Source organism: Pezoporus occidentalis, unplaced genomic scaffold (genome assembly GCF_034315485.1).
Source record: "Pezoporus occidentalis ecotype Australia unplaced genomic scaffold, CSIRO_AGI_Poc_V1 ctg1, whole genome shotgun sequence".
In the NCBI taxonomy this organism is placed as follows: Eukaryota; Metazoa; Chordata; class Aves; order Psittaciformes; family Psittacidae; genus Pezoporus; species Pezoporus occidentalis.
This window is the reverse complement of record NW_026912778.1, coordinates 9,728,235-9,749,159: the sequence shown is the minus strand read 5'-3', so window position 1 is coordinate 9,749,159 and position 20,925 is coordinate 9,728,235. Positions and strand designations below refer to the sequence as shown.

The following is a 20,925-nucleotide window of genomic DNA, read 5'->3' as shown; positions in this document are numbered from 1 at the left end:
CATTTTAAGACTTGACTACATAGGTTTTGCTATACCTGTATCATATAACCGATGGAAAAATATCAGAGCTCATCACTTTTTTCAACATTTCCAATTATTTAGTATCTTTGCTTTTATGCTTTGTAGAAGAAAAATATAACAGGAGCTCTCAGAATCCTGTGGTTTTGTCTTCCTGTTAACTTCTCTGATGACCGGGGGGAAAAAAAAACAAACCAAAAACCAACCAACCATGAACACTTCAATTTTTCAAAAACAATTATTCTGAAAGATAAATTGATAACTTTGAAGGGCTTTATAAATGATGTGTCTCTTCTGAATGGGAAGAAGAAAAATTGTGCTTTCAAAAGATAAAGGTAACAGCAAAGCCTCCTCTAGATGCGAGGCTCCCAGGTAAGAGGAGTTTCACAAAGATCTGTAAGAGTTGTACACCAGTTCTGTTCGATGAAAAGAAAGAATTTATGGAATATTGTTCCTCAGAGATGTATGTCTTTCTTTGTTTATTTTGGGAAAAATGGTATTAAAATAGTACACTTCAGATCTCCAAAACCAATGGTCTTTGGAGTTTAATTGCCACCTAAATCTAAATCCAATACTAAATAGAAATCTCTCTTTTCTGTGATAGTCTTAGCAACAAAGTAGTGTATTGGTGGAGTAATTAGGTACATAAAAATTATAATTTGTATTTCTTTAATTTAAAATTTAATATTTTGCAATTATTTCAATATGATACCGCATTGTTTAATTTATAGCATAATAATTCATTCCTGCAGAACTCACTGGCACTAGGCCTTTGGCCTTTTGCCTAACAATACACTAGACAAGAATTATTACATTGTAATTCACACCCTGTCATGCCTTACTGCTTAATTAAAGCATAACCCTTCATGACATGACAAGCAATTTGACTGTTACCATAATAGATTATTATCCCACCTAACATATTTTTGTTTTACAACCTATTCTTTTTTGTACATGCACTGGAAAATACCAGGACAAATACACATATTTTTCCTTAACTGTGAAGTGTGAGTATGTTTAGGAAGAGTGGCTAAGAAAACAAAGGTGCATTTTTTTTTTAGACCGGTTTCTTAAGTAAACTCGGGATTTTTTGCTTCACAATTCCTGCAAAAAATTAGCAAAATACTCAGATTCAAATATCAGATTAGCTGTCTGCCTGTATTTTGTTGTACTGCTCAGCTACCTAAATGGTAAAGATATACTAACATGGTGAATTCTAATGTGGAACTAAACCAACATCAAAGGTGAGCTTATACTGTCTTTAAAATCCCAGACAAAGAAGATGACAGTTCAATTTTGTTGCAATATTAACTCATCTGTGTTCAACATTAAGCAATTCTTGCAACACATTTCTCAGGAATTACTCCTTGAATCACTTTCTTAATAAGATCTCTCCCTTTCTAGTATTTTTCATACTGAGAAGTGATAATATAGAAAAGGTAATCCATTGTTATTAAAACACATCTGATTATGAGTAAAAGAATGACTAGGTGAAATTCTACATTTGTAAATGCCAATGCCAAATCTCACTGACTTCAGGGAAACATTCATCCACAAGGTGAAATGGAAATATGTGTCAACAGCTATGAAAACACATTTTTATATTCCAGCTTACATTATAATTATTTTAATTAATATTAGATAGTTTTTTAATGCTTTTGCATGACCAGCATGCAATACAAAACAGCCATTAGGCTATGAGTAATCTTTTACTTTTGGCAACTACGAATTCAAAATTAAACTAAGCAAGCATGGAACTCTGAAGTTCTGTGTGAACAAAGCCTGGATTACTTGATAAGACATAAAGGCAATGCCTACAAAATGCACACAAAACAATTTTTACACAGAAATTACATATGATACCTAATAGATGTCCTACCAGTTTCATATAATACCAAGGTGCAACTTAATGAGGTTCAACTGAACTCTGTATGTCTGTAAGGTGACCGGGTTGTCCCTGGAACTCTATCTCTGTTATAACTATAAAATGCCTATGATGTGATTGTGATATAACTGAAACAGCTGCAGTCTTTGATCATATGCTGGCAGTTCAGGTACAGATGTAGAATGTGTAATAAGGGCACACTTTATTAACTTGACTGATGTTCTGTTATTTTACAGGTTCCAAAAGCCAAAGGAGACTAGGCTCCACCATGTTATCCCAAGAATAATTTATTGTTGCAACTACTCAAAATGAAATACCTATCATTTATGTCTAATTGATTATCATAAGCAAGAGACAAACATTGCCCTCAGTTTAACCAACATTTGCTATGGTCTTCAAAGCTGGTACTATAGCTAGAACTATTATTTTGAATTAGCACAAAATACATTTTAACTACAGTTTGAAACAGCTGCCAATGCTCAGTGTATGCATATGTTTCCTGTTACTAGGTATTTCCACATATATACAGCCTATGAAACTTACAGTGAGCTTTTGCCATTTCAGAAGTATAAAAAACAGATTCTGAAGGTGTGATAATAAAGTCAGACCTTGACACGCAGTGGCTGTATAATGTTGTACAGAAGCATCTTTGTTCTTCTTAGCAAATTAAACCATTTTGGTTCTACCAAACCATTTGGGTTTTAAACAATTCACCTTTCTCAAAGTAACCAAATTAAAGTGCATGTTCTTTCCATGTGCCCAGTAATAAAGAGAAAAAAATTACTTAATACCTGTTATGCCTCTATTCATGCAACATAAAAGTTTGCATCGGGTTGCTTTGGACAAAAATTATATCACAAGGAAGATGAAATTACATTCCCATAAAAAAGAAACCCAACACCCATACTAATAGTTTTGCACTAATCCTAAAAGTATGAAGTTATTCCAGATACGAAGGGCATTTACAAACGCCATTTTTCTTACACTTCATTTCCCTTTTTTTCCCTAGCCTCCACTTATATCTCTGTTCTTCTAATTCTAAATTTAAGTCTTGTTTCATTTTGTCCTCATACTTTTATTGGAAGAAATACAAAGGCCTGGACTCTAAGTCACTCTGCTCCCATACTCCCAGTTTGCTTGCTTCTGTAGTCTTGCACAGGAAATTCATAACCTTGTTGGACACAAAGGGGATGTTACAAAGTCAGTGTACTGCTTTGATGGGACCTCCCTCTGTCCAGCACCTGCCTTATGCAATCCTGGGTTTAGATTTCCTTTCAATACATTTCTCTATAGCTTTCGTACTTCAGTTGAAGAGTAAAACATCTCAGCAGTTAAACAGTCCCTAGCCCACACATATATCTATGTTTACATCTTTCCCATAGATCTATTCACTTTTCATCTAGATACAAACAGCTAGATCTGTTTCTATTCCATTTCTATAATCCTAAAATATCATCTCAAATATGTTTGGGTGCCCCTCCCCCCATACTGTGAATGCTTCCTATTTCTAGAAAAGAGTATAGATACCAGATAAGTTTAAAACAAACTCTGAAACTGGACAGATTTCTGTCACGAAAGTCTAATGTCCATTTTAAGAGCTCCATTTTCACTTTGAAATTTGTTATAAGTCACCAGAAATTAAAGTTATAAATAAGGAATAAATAAGTTCATTTTAAAGTGTTCTGTTACCCAGACAGTCAAATAAAAACAGGTCAGACAAAAGCTGATTTCCAAGACCAAATAAGATATTATTGTAACCCGGATTACTGTTTAAAACATAGATAAAACTTTACATTTGGCCTCATTTCCAGGTTTGTTTTTTTTTTTTCCCTTGGCTGCTTGTAGTACTTCCTATGTATCATCTGCAATGAAATTCATCTGCTAAATCTTTCTCTGATACATTCTAGTGCGTTTTGTTCCCCTCCATCAACCATGTTCTTACCGGTACTTTTTGTTTCAATGGACTTCAGCTTGGATGAGAACATTAGACTTTATTCAGTGACTTCAGTGACTTCATCTTAACTGACTCCAGAATAATACAGTTAAACTAAATGCTAAATTGAATCCTAGAAATGAGCGACTGCTTAACAAATACTAGAAAGTCACCGCTTCCGACTGTGGATCGGAATTAAGAGAACATTTACAGACAAAACACTACTTGCACAGTGAAGTATCTAATTTCCTTACCAAACAACTTCTGTTCAGAAAGTCTCTATTGCTATGCAACACTAGCAGCAATCCAAAGCATTGAGCACTGACTTGTCAGGTATGCTTGTTTTTCAATAGTGAATACTGTCTTATTATTCAACTGTACATTATGGAATTAAAAATGCTGATTTTCATAGTAAAGCAAACGTTACTTCTGAAACCTGAAGAGTTGACACTCATGGTAATAACTGCTCACTAGTTCTGCAAGACTTTCCCCCTCAGGAAAATACACATGACAGAAAAATAACCGTTCTTATGCTGGTTTGTTCTCCTACCTTTTCTGATGAGTTGGCTGCAGAAAACTGTATAAATGGAAAGCTCAATTAGTGTAATTTATGTATCCTTGGATGTCAATCATTACTGTTGAGAGGTGGGACTTTCAGGATCTCTGTGCATTAATTAAGAGCTCATCTCAGAAGAATAGACATTACACCTAAGGACCAAAAATAAGTTTTAATTAGAGCCTAGAAGACAGTATGTCATCTACTCATAAAACTAGTTCCTCAGTTAAAAAATGAACAGCTATGGGACATTATTAGTAACAATGCAAAAGGCTTGTACTTCAGAATACAGAAGTATCTTCATTTCTGCCTGGAAGAAAACTGGACAAGTTCTGTGTGGACAGCATTCTAATTTTAGCCAGGCGGTATGAATGTCAATGTGACTATTAGAGCCCTGTTGAATTATGGGTGCTGAGCCATGTCGAGGGAAGGTTACTACACAGCTGAAGTTAGATTGTATTTCTTTCATAGCCAGACTTTTTTGCCCAGGCTATCTTCTGGCTGCATATGTAAGAGGCAAAACAATGCAGGGCAAATGGGCTTGTACAAAGCATCAGTTTCATTCACTGAGCAATACGATATTCAGGCAGTTGCTGGCTGTCCTTAGACATGTCAAGGCTCAGGAGAGGTTAAAAACTGGCTGGGCTAACTGGTGTCAGCTGCCCGAGAGATCTTTGCTTGTGGCATGATTTATCTGAGGACAATCAAATATTCTTCTAGGACTCACTAGGGAAATAATGTATAAATAATTGATTATATCATTTATAAATGAAAGGAAGGAAAACAAATTTTAAAAGCTGGTCTGGAAAATAAACATGTCAGCTAATAACTCAGGCATGAAAAGGGGTAAAGAACAAGTAACAATTTGTTCGTTGATGGATGAAATAAGAAATATAATGAAAAAACAAAACCAAAACCCCCAAAGCAACAGACTGGTCTAGGAAGGAGTAAACAAGGAAAAAAATAAATAAATAAATTCAAGCTCCAATATGGAAATAAGAAAGAAGAAAAATACTCAAAAATGGGATTTCAGTGTTACAAATACTGTACTTCACTAAAGGACTGAAGCTAATGCATAGATTGTGATACAATTAACAATAATTATAAAGGCTACTGCACAGAAAAAAAGCAGAATGGGAAGGCATGTCAAAAGATTTACTATGCATTCTAGAAGAGGAGAACAAGTGTTATGACCTTCTTCATTGCTATTATATTTCATGGTCTTTTAGCAAAGTATTTTTAAGTACTGTTATGAGACAGACATTTTTCTCAAACACTTGTTTGAGAAACACATGCTATAAATTTTCTACCTAATAAATATACCTGAGGGGTAATGAAAACAAGCAGCAAATGCAACAACAAAAAGATGTAGCTGTTGCTGGTAGATTTTTTAAACTGTTTCCTTTTAAGTAATTGTGTGTGCTGAAACCAATACCATAGTGAGGGAACAATCAGACTTTTAAAGACATTCAGAAAAATGTGGAAAATAATTTATGATAACATCATTCAGAAAATTTATGTTAATGTCATTACTACATAGTTCTAATGATTCGTGCCCAAATACTATTTCAGAGAATTTTTTCAGCCAATACAAATAGAAGAACTTTCCAGAATTTGCTGACTTGCAATATTACTATTTGTACTAGAAGATTTGAGTAAGTAGACAATCAAATATGATGGCAGTAAACACCAATATGTCCTTGCAAATGTTAGCACTGAAACTTGATGTTTAAAAGTTCAGATTTTATTCTGTGAATTGTTACTGAGGTACTACAGTGCGAATAGTAGGGTATATCCTACTGCTATGGATAAATGGATATTACTAAATCTAGTACTTATTTCTCTATAGATCTAAGTTGTTTTCCACATGACGATACGCTTCAGGAAAGGACGTGTTTAATATTGGCTGGTACCACTGGTAGGTATTTTTAAGTGGAAAGGAAAAGGAAGTTATCCAGGGTTTGTCACTTGCCTTCTCTGAACTCAAGTAAAGTACTGAATCTTATTAACTGCAGTCTCCTGCTTGTCATATTTAGCACATTACTTGTCAGCTGCTTCTCTTTATTAAGAGGATGGCAGAGATAATAGACACACTGAACTCCAGAATAGACAGAGGATCTTTGTTCCTATAAACAATTATATCAATTTTATAATGATTTAATTTGCTGTTATTCACAAGGGACAATGTCAGGAACTGAACCAGAGGACTGCTAGCAAAGTACAGATCACATGTTAGCAGCATAGTGCCTTCTCAGTTCTTTACTTCGTATTTCCTAGTTTGCATCTTCTGAACTCTCACTCCAGTATGCTGCTTTGGAAGCCAGCCATAAACGAAGCTAGCTCAGAGAATAAAATCGGGATGATCTCCAGAAGTGTGACTGAGATCTGTGACCTGCTTTAAACTGAATCAGATTCACCAACAACAAGACTCCTTACTAGCAGCTCTTACCAAGTCTGTCAGAATGTCAACACAGTTGTACTAAACATTCAACACAAAACTTGCTGAGAACCACATGGTATCATGTATTATCATTAAAATCACTTTTAAATCTAGGTAATTCACATGACAAGTATAATATAAAATGGCAATTCCAAAATGTTTTTTTATATGATGAAGAACATGATACAGCAATTAAGTTATATTATGCAGTCAATCATAAAGAGAAACAAGACTAAAATTACTTCAGGCACTCTCCTGGCCAACTCTGAATGCTTTACTGAAGGTTGAAAGTTTGAAGCTTCACCAAAATTTCCTTTGTGGTCAACAGAGAAAGCGAGAGGCATCTCCAGAGATCAAATCAGACTTAAAAGAACTTCTGATTTTCCACTTGGTATAATGGGAGCATAGAGCACCAAGGCTCCTAACCTAGGCATGTTGGCGAGTATCTGTATTTATTTGTAATTAATCTACAGCATGATTTTCAGAGATGTCTAGTAATTAAATTTTAGTGTAACATTAACATCTAAATTTGCAGAAAAGTGTTTAGCAGGAATTTCTCAACTTTTATAACTCTAGCCAAATACTGACAGACAGTATTGTGCAGAGTTTTCAGTTCCTGTTGCTACTGATCAGGTCTTTCCTGTTCCCAAACACAAAATTCATAACATAAAAAACCAGAAATATTTTCCTATTTATACTTAAGTTAAGTGTAGTTATCAGCTTTCACATGTTTAATACTTACCATTTTTTTTGGGGAAAAAAAAATTCTCTATTTGGGTTCATTTTTTCCTGCTTTATTTTACTGGTTCTGCTTTCCTCAAAAAGAGACCAGAACACAGATAAAATTTTGATCTATTTCCCACTATTTATGTATTATCTCCTTTGGTTAAAGAGCTAACAGTTCAGTAAATTTTCTGAGAGTTTCCTGTAAGGAATAAACTGGTGTATGCTCAGAGCTGAGGAGCCTTTGGCATACAGACTTGCCATTCAGTCTAGGAACAGACTTGGGTTTGGAATTTGAGGATCATAGCCCATTCTTTGTAAACTAGTGAAATATCAAACTGATTACTCTTGAAAAACATCATAAAAATAAAAAATTAAAGCTGGATATCAATATGCACACACAAGGGGTTGAGATAAGCCAGTAAACATATTACCTAGCTTTTAACCCCCATTAACATTTGTAATCTTCAGCAGTTCCTGCTGAAATGTTAGTGATGTCAGACAAATACTTATGCAAGAACCATACAGAAGCATATAAGACACTGGAAAATATAAAAGTATAAAGAAAAATGAATGTAAATTTAAAAGAAATTTAGTAATAGCAAAACAAGACACAGCAATTTCTCTGTAGCCAGCACTATCTGTAGATCAAGCCTTCTTCATGAAATCCATCCATTTATCGCACAGCATTAGAGTCACTTTGAAAATTATTCTATTGTAGTCAGCAACACCCAGATTGCAAATGGAAGTTATTAATCAGACAGCAGTACCACAGCGTTTTCTACTGTCAAGACAGCAACCACTATGGACTCTAATGAGCAAGAAAAGAGTTTGTTTTAAATTAGGATGCACCTAAATATAACAACTTTGGTTTCAGAATTTTGCTGCCTCATTTTGCTACCCAATGAGCCTTTCTATTTGTCAATTTTTTTAACTTTCCTAATCTCAATTTCTCTTTTAATTCACAGGATCACAGCAGAGATATAACAAATCATACAAAAAATTGCATTTCCTTCATTATCAATTGGAAATTATTGTTGGATTACAGTATTACCTTGTTAAGAATTGAAGAAGTTGAGAACTTAATCACATTATTCTTGTATTATTATATCGCGATAGTATGAAAACATTTATTGATTGTGGGGTTCAAAGGAAATATCCGTAACATTTTATAATTACTTTGTGTTCTTCTATCTGGCTGACATATTCTGGCTTGCTGGATAGAACTCTCTTAGCAAAAACAATTATCGCGGATAAGATATCATATAGAAATACCAAGACTTAGTAAGAGAGAATTGCAAGAAGTAGTAATTGAGAAATTTATGTCTGTCTGACTTTGGCTAGATTACCTGGCTTCTTTTTCTTTTCAGAATTTTTTTATCAAAAAGATATTAAAATGTTAAGAAATACCACATAGGAAGGAATTAAGCCAGCACAGGAAAAACAGTGTTAGAAAGAGACTGAGAATGCAACAAGGTTGGGTAGAAACACTTGAGATTATATATAAAGTAGCTGGTCTTGACTGAACGCGAGAGAATATGTTTCAAGCAATGGGTCATGCTTACTTGTATGGAGTCATGTTGCCATGTTCCACTGACCTGGGTAAGAGAACCTATTATGATCTTCAACCTTTTCTGTACCTGTGATGTGTTTCTGCAGAGAATGGATAACACCTGTCTTTATAGGAAGATATTCTTTGTAACTTTGATCTTTCTCATAAAACCTTACAAAAATGTGTCATTGAAACACCACCAAAATTTACAGCTGGGCTTGCAAGGTTCACCCTATCAAAAAGGGATCAGTGTCCTAGGGTAAAGACTAAGAAAAGTAAAATAAAATAGGAAATAGTGGCATATAGTATCTGAAGAAACATTTGTAAAGCCTGCATAAAGGATAAGGCACTGATTGGCATGAAACTGGGGCAAGATACAGTCTAAAATTAGGTCAATCACTGGATTCAATTCTGCAAAAGTGCTATTAAGGTCTGTCTTTTGAAAGACAAGCCTGTGAGACAGGCTGGGGAAGAGACCACAGGTGCAGCTTGCCCCTGTACTGTCATAACAATAAATAAGGTTATCTGTCACGATCAAGCCACCTGGAGCAGTACTTTATACTGTCCTGAATACATGCTACACATTTATTTAAGGTTACAAACAATGCTTAAAATAACATGGATAAGAAATAGTTCATGCCCTACAATTAAAGGCAGTAACACAGTAAATATGCAGGCAAAAACTGTAGCAAGAATATTAAGGGTATTTTGGTCCTACTGATTTAAAAGTGATGATGCACAACATTAAAATAAGAAAAACAAACAACAGTTCTGAATGCTGGATTCAGCAGCTGTGCCAGAGGCTCTTGATCTAGTACTGAAAGCAGTGATCCACCCATCACTGCCTGGATATTTTATTCCTTTCTATAGAAGTACTTTAAAGCTGAGGCTAGTCACATCATCATATGCTAACAATTCATATGGTAAGAAAAATAATTATCTACCCTGCAAGTAGCAAAATCACAAAAAAAAAAAAAAAGCCCCATCTATTCCTTTTCCTGCTAGCAAGATATATACTCAAGCTTTGCAGTCAAGTGTATATACATGAATCTAGCCGATTATGGATGATCTGTGAAATTACAACTGAAAGGATTACAACTGGACAGAGATATAGCCTTGCCCTACCTAACTCCTGCTGCTGCAGAACACAAAAGTTATGTTAAAGGACTTTGTTAGTTTCTCACAGAAATTCAAATAACCATTATTTTTTTTCTACTGCTACCTCCTTGAACAGTCTTTAATACGGTGCACTCTTAGCATGCTCCCTATCATAATAGAAAAATAAACAACAAGTATCATTTCTTTTCTGGGAAGCAGACAGGTAGATTTAGATGAATTACATACTACACTGGTAGCCTACAGCGTGTACAAGTGATATGAGCACTATAATTCCTGTTCCTTCCTTTTGCTTTATGACCTCTCTGCTGGCAGCCTCAAAACCTCCTTAACTTTGCACATGTAGCATGAGTGACCAGGACACGTTTAGTAGTCTGAGAAAGACCTACCTGGTATCTGTTCTACACATCAACTCCACAGCAACAAGATCCTGTAGCAGCATTTCTGACTACAGTCATAAGGTTGCTACAGACTCAACTATAAATCCAGAAGAGTAGTTCTTCCTATGGTTATGTGTTCTTTCCCCAGTAAACTTAGCACACTGAACACATTTCTTCATTAACACCACCTTTTTGTGGGCTGCAACATATGGGGCTTAATAACATGGCATCAGATTGCAATTCTTAACCTAGCCTTTCCTGTTCTGCTTCACATAATAAAGGTGGCTGCTGCCTACCATTAGTGGCTCTCACAGACAAAAAGAACACCTTTACAGAGATCATTTTCTAACATGAGCAAACATTCAAAGTAAATATGATGTCTTCAAACATAAATCCCCCCCCTTCCCCTTAGATTTAAGAATGGAGTTTAATGAGAGCAAAAACATTAAAGCTGAACTGCTCCCTACCTTTAAAATCAAGAAGGAGATTAAACAAGGCCACCACAGCTCTTCCTTGGTACTATTTAGCACCCTTAAATGATTTCACCTGCTGTTGGAGTACTGCCTTAACAACAGCAAGCCAGAAAAGAGTCATAAATTAGCACTTCCCCACTTATGTTGGCTGGCTGCTGTATTAAGGGGAAGAAAGGAAAGACCTTGTTAAAGTCACTTTTCTTCATCAGCAAATAGAAGTCTTTCCAGATAGCAAAAGAAAAAAAAAAAAGCCAGGCTTTGCAATAGGGCCACTTACTCAAGCATAATGGTATCTTTCTGGACAGTGGGATGTTAAGGAAGATGGGAACATCTTTTCCTCACACTCTCCAGCTGATTTAACTTGCTAGAAGAATGAATCTGCCCCTAGGAGATTTCTTCCCAAGTTGCAGGCTCTAATTCAGGGTTCCAGCTCTCTGTGCACCTTTCAGAGTTTATTCCTGTCTCTCTTTTTGTGCCCCTTTTCTCCCTCCCTCCCTACCTCATGTATTCCCTTTCTGGAATCTGTTGTAAAATCTGTCCCCCCAACTCCCTGGCTTGCTGTGTTTTGGGTTTTTTGGGTGTTTGTTTTTTTTTTTTGTTGTTGGGTTGTTTTTTTTTTTTTTGTTCCACCCAGGTGGGGAAGCCACAAAGAAACTATATGTAGCATGGGAGTTTGCTTATTTTAGTCATTGTTCATCTGAGTAAAAATCCTCTATTTTTGTGATCTGCAGAGTTGTGGATGGCACTATTACTGCCAGCCAGTCTAGAAAATGTGGTTAAATCCCCCTTGATTTTTAAAAATACCTTATTTGAAATACTTTACCATAATTAAGTATAGTTGGTTTTTTTTCCCTGCATCTTCTTGAACTGAGTAGGCAGTTGAAATGCAGGACCTTGAATACATTGGCACATGGCTTTCCAGCAGTACTGTGTCCTCTTCTCGCTGTAGAAGTACCCTTCAGCAAACCCAAACCACAACATATTCCCTTTCCCCAGCAATGCTGAAACCTGAAACACTTGAGAAGAGTTGTTGCTACTATCCTATACTCATGCACATTAATGCTGCAAAGCTTGTCAGTAGTAGTTCATTGCCCAACTAGTAGCAAATCTAATGCTTTTTTAAAAAATGTACCAAATCACTTCAATAACCAGAAATACACTTTGTTTACTTCCTGTAGTTGATAAACTTGGTTACAGCCCAAAGTCAAACTGGAACTGTATGTCTTTGCAGCAGCAGCGCTTAGTGGGAAAATTTTTTCTGAAGGCTTGGAAAAACAGATGAATTTCTCATCAACTTACCCTTACAAAAGCCTTCAAGCTGAATATAGCAGTCATTTTTATAGTTGTGTCTTAGTTGTTGCCAATCAAGTACCACACTTCTTGTTCAGATGCTACCCCAGCTTTGTAAGTTATGATTAATGATCACATCACTACAAATGCTGTTGCAAACTAGTCTTGTGGGAAGAAAATATTCACTAGAAAGTCAATGGGTTTTCTTTTTTTTTCACTGTACACTCTTTCTATATATATCTCTGTGTCTAGACAATAGTAAAATAGTAGTAAAATAGTAGTAAAACTCCTAGTTTACGCTACAGATTTAAAACAAAGTGATCTGACTGATCATGATACAACTGTCCCTTTAGCCAAGCAATGATCTGCAAGAATATTTGCTCCTTCTCATCAATGGAGTCAAATTTGTAAACTGTTTTTTCAGAGACTCAAAATAAAAATAGCCTGATGGGGTGTTCAGTCTGATTAAAACAAAGCAACAGCAGCATCCTAGCACAATGGAAGAGTAAAACAGAAACTAAATGCATGCAACATTCAGCTTTTTATTTACCTCTGTTAAAAGTGCAAAGCAAAAATGAACAAAAGAAAATTCGTTTTTCATTGCCTCTACCCCGTGGCTCATAGCAAGTGTGATAATGTCCTTCTGTGTGCATGACACTGTTTCTGCTCACTGTACTTAAGTAAGGAGAGTGATACCCATATAAACTGTCTGTTGCTAATTCTAATAGGCTGGCTTGATTTCTGCTTTAAAATATCTATGCACATATTTGTTATTACAGTTCTTCTTATTCAATCACTGTCTAAGTCAACAGTGATCTTCATCAAGACAGCTTGTATTTATCACACTTCATGTACTTAAATCGTGTGTCACCCAATTAACTAAAGTCCAAGGAAATTCTTGATTGATTCTGAAGTTAAGCATATGGTTAGTTAACAAGTCAGCAGAAACTAAATTCATTACCAAATTCACTTTTACACAATTATTATTAAGGACTATTGTTTTAATGTTTGTTTTCTGTAGTCTTTGGTTGGCTTAAAATGGTAATGGTACCTTACTGGTCATCGTTTGTAATGTAACCAAAGCACATGAATATGTTGAAAAAGAGCACAAACCCCAAAATAGTTCAGAGAGACTCTTTTCTGACAGCTAGAGTGAAATAAAGCATGACTATGACATTATGTCATCCTGTATCTTTTCCTGAAACTCTAAGAATTGAAACCAAGCTGTTCCTTACTTGCTGCCCCTTTTCACCAGAATAAGGATAAGAGCAGGGAAAAGAAGAACTTAACATTTTTCACAACCTCTAACCACTTTCACTCACTTCTCTCTTTTGTATTAACCAAAGTAAAACAAAATTCAAGGAGTTTTACTAGAGTTGTAAAAGCAAACTCTGAGAAATGTGATTTTTCTTTCTTGGGCATCTGCATTTTGATATATTCTATATTTGCATGATCATATACTGATTTTCCACAGTTGTGCTGCCTCACTGAGCAGTACTACTCATACTTCATACCTATGTGAATCAGGGACCTACAGCAAGTTCTAATTTCTTTTTTGGCTCTGAATTCCCCCAGTCTTGGGGATGCATATTTGGATAGACACTCTTCACTATTACACAAAATTAAGCCATACAAAGAAATGTTTTATTTCTGGCTTCTCCCTTTCTTAAAAAATAATTACTTCTCTTTTTTTTAGGTTATAATGAAAAAGAGAGAAAGTACAAATGACATGTGGAAACATAGCAGTTGGTTAAAACAGTAATAACTTTCCCATTTGCTCTGAATAATTTGAATTGAGGCTTTGCATTTTCCATTTTTTTCTTTTTTTTTTTTTAAATTAGAATAGCAGCAACATAAGGAGAAACAGATTTTTTTTTAAGTTTCTTTTGATTTATCTGATATTTAATGCTTTTCTTATACCTGTTTGTAGAAAACAGAATTTTGCACAACTATGTTGTTTGTGTGTCATAGCACCATGCATTCTGCTATGACTGCAAAGGCAGCTGGGTGCTATCTGGATCTTGCAGTTTCCTTTGGCATGTGATTGATGCAGTACAGAAACATTAGGATTTGTAGGTTTTAAAAGCACAATATACACTTGAGATATAACATGTTAAATGTTAACAGACAGACATTTAACTTTTGTTTGAAAGAAAAACAAAAAGTGATATATTGGTGGCACCTATAACAGAATAAAACCAACTGTGTAGTAAATCCCACTGTGTGAAACATGTGTGAGAGGAACGTATGCAACAAGGAACCAGCCATGTTACTTGGTGTCTGCTGTCCTAAGCAGTCCTGTCCTTGAACTTTCAGGATGTCACCTGTAGAAGACAACAGGGGGGCTGTACACTATTTCAGATGCAGTAGTGGGCAGTGTTGTGTTGTGTCTCACAGACAGCACATGCTTATGCCCCCCAGCTGCCATTTAGATTGTATAGCATATTCCTTAGTCTACAATCAGCTAGCAGAAGTTGCAAGTAGAATCATAACTAATTTTTGGCTGGTTTCATTCACTCTGGGTACAACCTTGTACATATTCCTACAGGTTCTAGCTCTCCAATTAAAGCTATTCAAGAAGTAAGAGAAATCCCTGACTCTTCCTGTTTTCTGAGAAGCTGCTTAAAAGCAAATAAAAAAAAACAAACCCAAAAACCCACCCCAACTTTAACATAATTTGTATCTTTGAGAACTGGCAGTAGTATCAGTCAAACACATACAGGCTTCTGCACACTAGACAGTTTAGTTCAAACCCGTTACTTTTCAGATCCCACTTGAGCTGACATTCACTTACTGAGTCGTAGAGCATCTGGCTGGCATTATTGATAAAACCGCATATAATGCAGATTTGAGAGTTATTTGGTGGTCAGAATGCTGATATTTTTTAAAGAGACATAATACTTAAGTACTTTTGAACTAACCTGGTAAGTTGCCTAAAAATTAATGAAGATATCAGAGTTCCGTCAGAGCATCCCTCTTGCTCTGCACACCACCAGTATGTCAAAGCATGATGAATATATGTAATCTTGCCCTTGCCAAGAAGAGCAGTACAAAGTGCATTGGGCACTACTGCTCATATTAAAAATTCACCCTGCAGACTGATTTTTGCATTGGCTTTTCTTGTATTGGCTGAGATGAAATCAAGAGGCCACGTACTGCCACTTGATTAAGGATAATCAAGTTTGATTACAGTTTGATAATATAAAATTGGTAAATAAATCTATTTAATTTATCAAAGACCAGATCTATTTAACAGAACACCATTTTGGTGGCCATTATCAATTCTGTTCTTTGGGTACATTCACTTAGTTTTGCAAGAGTGACTACTTCAGTTTTGTCCATCTAATTTTTTAGCTTATTTTAAGTGATACCCACAGTAATAGAATCTGCCCTACAATGGTAGCTAAGGTGATACTATTCTTGTCTTTTTTAATTATTGGAAGTCTTTTAAGTTGTGCTGAGAAAGACTACAAGGATATTCAGTGCAAAATGTCACAAGACAGAAAGGTACAGAATCAAAGACTTGCCTGCAGGCACCAAGGCCCCTTGTTACAGCAGTTCTTTTTACTTGCACAATTAGAATACTTGCTTGAGCCTGATAAGATTTCAGTATATATCACGTTTATTTCTATTTTATATTTATATCCTGTGACAGCACTATTTATATGGAATGCACAGGGATAATTTACTCATGTCCTAATATGAATAAGTTGGTTGATGTCTCTCCTGATGAACTACTGTGCATTAAAATTCTTCCCCTTGTATAGAATCACACCAATGAAAGAGGACATTGCCAGGATCTTTTGACAGCAAGCAACTTGTTTTCTTTACATGTCCTCTAAGGAAAAACAAAAAAATCATTTTAAGGTGGAAAGGGTTTGGAGAGATAAATAAATACTGAATGCATTCACATTAAGTTTAGACTTTCTCGCCTTCTGCAAAGCACTATGTCTGCATGTAACAAAATAAGACTTTATTCTTCATATAGTAGTTTTCAGTGATCTGAAAAAAACATGTTCTAGTACCGTGTTCAAAAAATAATATAATAGTAACTGTTAAAGTTAAAAGAATTCTATCAAGGTAAAGAAGAAAGGAAACAAAAGCAGCTGTAATTGCATTGTACGTGGTGTCATTAGCTGTGGCAGGTCTTTAATTGTTGTAGACAAGATGACAGTAGCTACTTACATCAGTTTTGTGGTCTATTTATATACCAAAGTCATTAGGAGTCAGGAGCTTGTTTTAAAAAAATAATTTCATTAATGAATTCTCATTTTTTTAGCAGAAAGCATAACCTAAAGCAAAAGTGAATTAAATCTACCTAAAAGAAAACCTGGAAAATCACTTTAGGAGAGGAAATATCAGGGTAATATAGAACAATCTATACAGGACAAACCTGTGTTTTGCTTCTCTGTGTGCAGGAGTTATGTTAGAAGTGGGTGGGATTTCTGCTCTTTTGATGACTAAGTGGTTCAAAAAGCAATTGCAAATGAAAAATGTTAAAGCAACTTAGTATTGTTACACTCTGTTCATTGCCTGAAGTGGCTATGCTTCCAGTTTACATGACGTTCTAGCAACTGCAGAGATGCAAGGTAATGAATTTATGCAGGTGGACTGGAATTTTTGGAAATACACAGTAGAAGCAGTATGTGAAGATTAATGGACTTGTAGTAAAGATTCCTGAAGATGGCTGAACATGTATCTTTCTATTAAGAGACAGCCAGATGCACAGAGGAGCTGAGGGTAACATGAAAAATATGAGCATTTTTCTTTGAACTTCAGAGACTGCAATGCACAAAAGAAAGTGATGTTGGCAGGGAGAACAGGATGATAGGCTCACAGAAAGGGAGCATCCAAAATCCACTTTTCTTTTTGGGCAACACTACACAGCTTCAGGGAGAAACAAACTCCTAAAAAAAACCAGATTCTATTGTGGAAGAAGGCAGAGGTGAGATCACAAGTTTAGTAAGAGATATGTGAAAAGATATGGAGGAACCAGAAACCAGGAAGCCGCAACGCTTACAGATTTCACAGATACAACCTGCTACTGACATATCATCTTCATTAGCTAAGGGGAGAGTCTGAAAGCAATGCCCCAAACAGAGTGGGTGTTCTAGTCTTCTAAGCTGTCTTTTAGACACTTTTACAAGGAAAATTTTGATAGGCTCTTGGTGTCCTAGCCATAGCTGTTACCACAATCACTGATATAATGAAATGTATTTTATAATCCATAGTTTATGGAGATAAAAGCAAACCAGTTTTCTATCATAACAAATTTTCATATGTATTGAGTTCTTAGAATATTCTTGTGCTTCTTAACTGTGATCCAGCAAGATACCGAACAAAATAATTATAAGAATGCTGGTGCCTGCATAAATTCCTATTTACTTAGAAGTCAGCAGGCAACCTCCAGTTTCAAATTCACACATCTCTAAACATATGATGTGTGTCGAGGGATCAGAATCAAATCAAAGCTCTAAGTCGCAGTACCAGAAATGGCTAAGGGATCCAAGTCTCTTTATCCACCAAAGTTAGGAAGAATGTGTGTTACTAATCCAACCTTGAAAGAAACACTATAGAAAATAGATTTTGTTTTGGAGGAAAATGAATTTTTACATAATGTTATATTGTTTGCTGATGGAAAGCTACTTATTGTATAATTCTGATGTTTACACAGTGTGGCTTTATACTTCTGCAATTGTCTTTTTAATAGGCTTTAAATGAATAAAACATACTTTGCCACTACTGTACAGTAAACACTCCCTAAATCATTACAGCCCTTAGAGAAATCTGAAAGAAAAACTGGATATTCTAGTTCTGCTTTATTTACAGTATAATTAAAGTAATTACAAAAGGTTACAGTAGTACACCTGTTACAATTTCTTAGCTGAAGTGAGAACTTGGATAAACAATAGCTATCCAGTGAACTGACTTGTCATGGTTTAAACCCAGTCAGGTAACTCGTTCACTCCCCCCCCCTTCTTTCCCTCCCCCTACTCCCGGGATGGAGAGGAGAATCAAAAAGAATGCAACTCCCATGGGTTGAGATAAGAACAGTTTAGTAACTAAGGTATAACACAAATCACTACTGCTACCACCAATAATAATAATGATAAAGGAAATAACAAGGGAAGAGAATACAACACCTCAACACAAGCCAACCGATAACTTGCCCCCCCCCCCCCGCCCCGACCAAGCACCGACCAATACCTCCTCCAACCCTGCAGTCTCCCAGCCCTTCCGGCTAACTCCCAGTTACCTCCTAGGCATGATGTGCTGTGGTATGGAATACCTCTTTGGTCAGTTTGGGTCAGGTGTCCTGCCTCTGCTTCCTCCCGGCTTCCCCTCCTCCCTGGCAGAGTATGAGGCTCACAAACCAAAACATCCTTGTTATCAGCTCTGTTCCCGAGCTGAAAGTCAAAACACTGCACTGCACCAGCTACCAAGAAGGAGAAAAATGACTGCTACTGCTGAACCCAGGACATGACTGAAGACATTATTTATTTTCACAAGCTATTGATAACCTTATAATGTACAAGAGAAGCAAACCCACAAATTAGTTTGCAAAGGGCATCAATAAATATTCTAAATAAAAAATGTACCCAGGTACAGGCTTATTGGGTATTTCTTTTATATAATAATTATAATGCGCATTTCCACTGCATATGCAAAACCACGTAATTTTTTAAATATTACTCTTACACAAACCCATGTCTTTCTAATTTGTAAATGGAATAAATAACTTCTCTCTTGATGCACTTCTCTGTGCTTTTAATCACAAAAAATAATTTTGTATGTGCTTGCATCATAGAAATAAGTTTTATCTTTCATTTACCTCTTATGAAATGACTTTATCTCTGCAGCTATCAGAAACCTGTATTTTTTTTCAAGTAAGTAAACATGTCCTTAGCATAAAACATATCCCCACAGGATTACAGCGAAAGGACTCATAATTTTAGAGATAAGCCAAGGTATGAACCTTTTAAGTGTGTGCCAATATCACCAGTCTTGGCAATGCTTCATTTTCTTTATTAGTTCTTACATTAAAATTTCAGTTTTTCTTTGAATACTTGTTAAATCTTTGATTGGAGCATCTAATGAGAATAGAAATATAATATTTCACAAATTGGTCCCCTTCAAAACAAACTTAGCTATTAAAATTTGATAGAAAAAAATGTGTGTTCTGGTTTTAGATCATTTTAGAAAATCTAGGAGATTACTATAACTGTTTTTATTTTGAGCAGGTAGTATTTAGCAATCAGAAAATACATTTCTGCCTTTGAATTGCTAAATTATAAAGATATTAACCTTCAAATTTTCAATCTACTATTTTTTATCATATTATTAACATGGTCATTGTTTCTTTCTCCAGACCGTACCTTTAAAATTCCCACTTGGAGTAAAGCAAACTGAATTTCTATTCAAAATATGTTCAGTCCTGCTAGAAAGTGCATTAACTTCTTAAGTTCTTTCAACTTAAACCAAAGAAAAATTTAGTCCAAGGATTTGTTTTCCAGCCCCTTGAAAATTCAGTGCAAATTTGTGTTACCTTTTTGAAAAGAATCTTAAGGTGCCTTTTGTGTTTAAAAATGAGTTCTAATTAATTCCGTTACTTACAAATCTTAATTAACACATTTTTAGCCTTTTTACAATTTTTTCTACATTTACTAATTACTACGTGTACGTGAACTGCTATGAACAAGATTGTATCAGTGTGTTTATAGTCACCCTCTCTTGTTCAGGGTCATCAGCCTAGATAGGGTTACAGCAGTATGATCAGTAAAATCAAACCTAGGGTTTCAGCTGTGTATCACAGGAGTTTTTGAATGGTATCTCTGACACTACTATAACACTAAGTACATTCAGCCACTCTGTTTCAGCTTGTGCAAATGTCAAGCTGTCTCTGCTGACGATTCCTTTCCTCGGTTGTTATGTTTTTCTGAGAAAGATTTACCCTATCAGGACAGAGGGACAATTAAAATACTGCACAAATGTAGTTCCTGCTGAAATACATAGATCTGCAAATGTGAAGGGTTAAAAAATTTAACAAACTATTTAATAAATCTCAAAGATATGAATAAAACTTCCAATTATCCATATCTCATTTAAATATCCATCTGAATATGTGGTATCTTTGCAATCCTGAAAATGTAAATTGCTTCCTTGCACCCCAAACTTCTTGTTAAACATTAAAACCATGCCTTGCACTTTCTGGCTGAGCACATATTTGACACTTGGAACCCTCCAGATCTCCTTATGCATAATCTCTTCTCATGTCTATTTTCTACTTTCCCAAAATCTTAGCATTAATTGTGTTTTAAAAATATTCCTTCTTCAATCCTCTTAGATAAAAATTGATTCTGTGGTCAGGGAATAACAGAGAATCTATAAAACTTCCCAAAGTGTCACTCATATTACACAAACCCACCAATGTTTTCATGTACTACCCACTACTGCATTCCCACCTAAAATTTCATCTTTATCACTATAAACTTTAAATGTTTTTCATGTTTGCCTGTTACATACCCTCAGATTTCACTGTATTTCAGGAACATCAGTATT

The 20,925-nt window shown here is 35.5% G+C and overlaps 1 long non-coding RNA gene across 2 annotated transcripts in view; it reads right to left on the bottom strand.

Moving 5' to 3' along the window:
- Positions 1 to 2,561: 2,561 nt before the first annotated feature.
- The window catches only part of LOC134166803 (uncharacterized), a 704,714-nt gene continuing 686,350 nt past the window's right edge, over positions 2,562 to 20,925 (bottom strand). For both annotated transcript variants that reach the window (XR_009966019.1, XR_009966008.1), the window contains 2 exons: positions 4,387 to 4,544; positions 2,562 to 3,074 (listed from right to left, as the gene is read on the bottom strand). This is a non-coding gene — a long non-coding RNA (uncharacterized LOC134166803). The remainder of the gene's footprint in view (positions 3,075 to 4,386; positions 4,545 to 20,925) is intronic.